Source organism: Lutra lutra, chromosome X (genome assembly GCF_902655055.1).
Source record: "Lutra lutra chromosome X, mLutLut1.2, whole genome shotgun sequence".
Taxonomy (NCBI): Eukaryota; Metazoa; Chordata; class Mammalia; order Carnivora; family Mustelidae; genus Lutra; species Lutra lutra.
In genome coordinates, this window is record NC_062296.1 from 62,571,328 (window position 1) to 62,575,030 (window position 3,703).

A 3,703-nucleotide genomic window follows, 5' to 3' on the forward strand; every position below is an offset into this window, starting at 1 on the left:
ACAATAATTGCGTGATCTAGATTTGAACCTGATTAATCTCAGTGGCCAAGAAAGACAGCTACAATGCGGTAGGTAAGTCCTTCATTGTCAAGTGCCATGTTAACATATTTCCAAACGGGTCAGAGCTGCAGCATTTCAGGTCAGTGTGAGAAAGATTTCTTCAGCAAAGGGGGTACAAAGTTGACTAGACTTAGTCCTGCACTGGAAGACCTTACCATCTAGTAGAGAAGCTTATAGACCAATGAAACTTTCTTTTTGTTTTTTTGTGATTTAGAAAAGTTCTGTTTACACATCTGAAAAATATGGACCACTTCACAAATTCATGTGCCATCCTTGGGCGGGGGCCATGCTAATCTTCTCTATATTGTTCCAGTTTTAGTATACATGCTGGCAAAGCAAGCACTGGAACTTTCCATTTTGCTTTCGTCCATTAAAACAATGTACAATCAATTGAAACGAAAAGTCCTTAGCAGATAGGAGAAGAACAGTTCAAGATTAGAAATGCTTTAATAGGGGCACCTGGGTGGCTCAGTGGGTTAAGCCTCTGCCTTCGGCTCAGGTCATGATCTCAGAGTTCTGGGATCGAGCCCCACATCGGGCTCTCTGCTCAGCAGTGAGCCTGCTTCCTCCTCTCTCTGCCTGCCTCTCTGCCTGCTTGTGATCTCTCTCTCTCTCTCTCTCTGTCAAATAAAAAAAAAAGAATATGTTTCAAAAAAAAAAAAGAAATGCTTTAATAAATACTATATCAATAGCACCTCAAAAATGAGCATACTATTCAAAGTGGAAGGGCATATTGACGGATGAATGAACAGATGTTCTAGTATAATTTCAGAGGAAATTATTTTAATTGATGTAAAACACCTGACAAGTGATTTTTAAAAAGTATGACTGACCTAAGGAAACAAGGGGAAAGCCACTTTTTTTTTTTAAAGATTTTATTTATTTACTTGTCAGAGAGAGAGAGAGAGATCACAAGTAGGCAGAGAGGCAGGCAGAGACAGAGGGAGAAGCAGGCTCCCTGCCGAGCAAGGAACCCGATATGGGACTCAATCCCAGGATGCTGGGACCATGACCTGAGCCGAAGGCAGCCGCCCAACCAACTGAGCCACTCAGGCGTCTGGGGAAAGCCACTTTTTAAAAACAATGAAATTCTTAGCTTGCAGAACCCCACACAGCAGGCAGTCCCCAACACAGGCACTGGATGTGTTTGTTTATAAGTCGATTATTTGGAACCCACACTGCATTTCCCTTAGAAGCAATGTCATGAAAGGTTGTTTAGATTTCTGAGCAAAAACAGAGCTGCATGCCTCTTTAACCCATATTGTATCTGAAGGATTGCACTGCACTAAGGGTTCTAGTCCAACTGTAACTGAGCGCCATCATCATTTCTAGAAGAAAAGGCATCTGGTCTCCAACTCAGAAAACTGCTCCTACCATTCCAGCAGAATCAGGTGAAGAAGGGAAGGTACTGTAGTCCAGTTGTGGTTGAAGCTGCAACAGATTCCTTAAGATACCAGAATTCATTATGAAAGAAAGAGGGGAAGATTCCACCCTGTGGACAGAAAGTCACAAGGGATAGATGTTTTCTGGGCTTCTGTAGCTAGTTAACATCCATAACTCCAGTACCTTTTGAAAGCCGGGAAGATCTCAGTTCACATTCTCACACAGCAAAAATCAGCTCTTGTGTTCACTCAGTCCCCACCCTATAATCTTACTCTTGCTCACTGAACTTAAGTTTCCTGTCCAGCGTGGTCAGTAGTGCTAAATGCTACAGAGAGCTAAAAGATAAAAACTGGCGGGGCGCCTGGGTGGCTCAGTGGGTTAAGCCGCTGCCTTCGGCTCAGGTCATGATCTCAGGGTCCTGGGATCGAGGCCCACATCGGGCTCTCTGCTCAGCAGGAAGCCTGCTTCCCTCTCTCTCTCTCTGCCTTCCTCTCCGTCTACTTGTGATCTCTCTCTGTCAAATGAATAAATAAAATCTTTAAAAAAAAAAATGGCAAACCCAGGGTTCAGTTGGTTAAGCCTCTGCCTTCAGCTCAGGTCATGATCTCAGGGTCCTGGAATCGAGCCCCGCATCGGGCTCTCTGCTCAGTGGGGAGTCTGCTTATCCCTCTCCCTCTGCCCCTCTTCTCTGCTTCTTCTTCTCTCTCTCTCTCTCCCCATCTCTCAAATGAATAAAATCTTAAAAAAAAAAGAATTGGAAAGCCCTAAATTGACAGAGATGGGGTATAAAACTGAGAAACTCCATCCTTAGCACATATCTGCTGTCTCTGTGGAGCTGTAGGTTCATTCCATGCCTTGAAAATAGAGCAAAGGAGCTGGGGTAGGCAGATTGGCATGGACAGTGTAGACCAGGAGAGGTTAGAGGTCATCATCACGTGTGACATTGTCCTCAAGCTTGCACCACTTTTCTGCAGCAGAGATTAGCCCTTTGGGTGTCAAAGTGGAGAACCCAGAAACATCTCACTGTATTTTCATAAGAGAAGGTACTTCTTGGAAAATCATTTCCCAGAATGTCCAAATTGGAGAGAAAAGGCAGCTATACCCATCCAAAAAGAGAAGAAGGAAGATATGCAAGATTTTTCTTCATAAGCCAGCACCACTTGGTCTGTACAGGTCATTTTTTAACTCAGAATTTCCTTTATCAGATTTTTAATCTTCCTAGACAACTTGAACCAATATTTCACAGAACGTGACAGACCTATGGAAATAAAATGAAGTTAAATTTTTTAAAATGAACTATTGTATCAGAATGACATGGGCTAAAAGAATTTTTTTGGAGGGTGACAAATGTTTCATTGGAGATTGTTTAAATCTTTTGGCAGTTTCATGTGACTAACATTTTTTTGGAGAAGAAACTACTAAGCAAAAATGATCAAAGGTTTCTTTTGGTATTTTTCCCAGAAAAAAAATGAGTATGACACAGAAACTATGATGAATAAAGAACTTAAGGAGAAGGTGGATTACTTGAGGAATCTAGATGAAAATTATGGTCAAATGAAAAGGCCTGCTCAGACAAAAATGACTCCCAATTTGTAAATGGTTAATTTTAAGTATTTTGTTTCCTTTTGTATTTGCGTCCATTTTATGCATGGGCAAGGAAAAGTAAAACATCTAAATAAATTATAAAGCATAGGAATAAAATAAAAATCAATGAAATCACTACCTAAGCACTGTAAGATTGTAAACCACTTCTGTCTACTTATGCTTTCTTTCCTAACTAATCCTCCTACATCTCTACCAGAAATATTATCTATCCTACATGTGGTTCACCATTCTAGTCCTCTTTTATAGTTTTTTCAATAATACATATGTGCTTAAACACTACAACATTGAGTTTCCTTGTTTTGAGTATTAAAAAACTCAAAACTGTTTACCCACATGCAAACTTTGGAAGTTGATTTTTCACTTAAGATTATGCTTCCAAGAATAATCCACATTGTTGCTTGGAGATACAGGCCACTCATTTTCACTGCTGTATAATATTCCATTTTATACACATAACATCCTTTAATCCATTCTTTTGTAGATCAATAAGTGGAAGTTTGGTGGCTTTTTTCACATGTGTTTATACCCTGGAGTACTCTGTTTCTCTTTACTATTTTCCATCTTTGTCTAATACACTGTTTAATCTGCCACTGAGGTTTTTTTTAGTCTCAACACAATCATATATATATATATATACATATATATATATATATGC

At 40.0% G+C, this 3,703-nt stretch overlaps 1 non-coding gene across 1 annotated transcript; it reads right to left on the bottom strand.

Annotated features, from left to right (window-relative positions):
• Positions 1-296: 296 nt before the first annotated feature.
• On the bottom strand, positions 297-403 carry LOC125092491 (U6 spliceosomal RNA). The gene has a single exon (XR_007124953.1). It is a non-coding gene; the product is annotated as a U6 spliceosomal RNA (small nuclear RNA).
• Between the last annotated feature and the right edge of the window lie 3,300 nt (positions 404-3,703).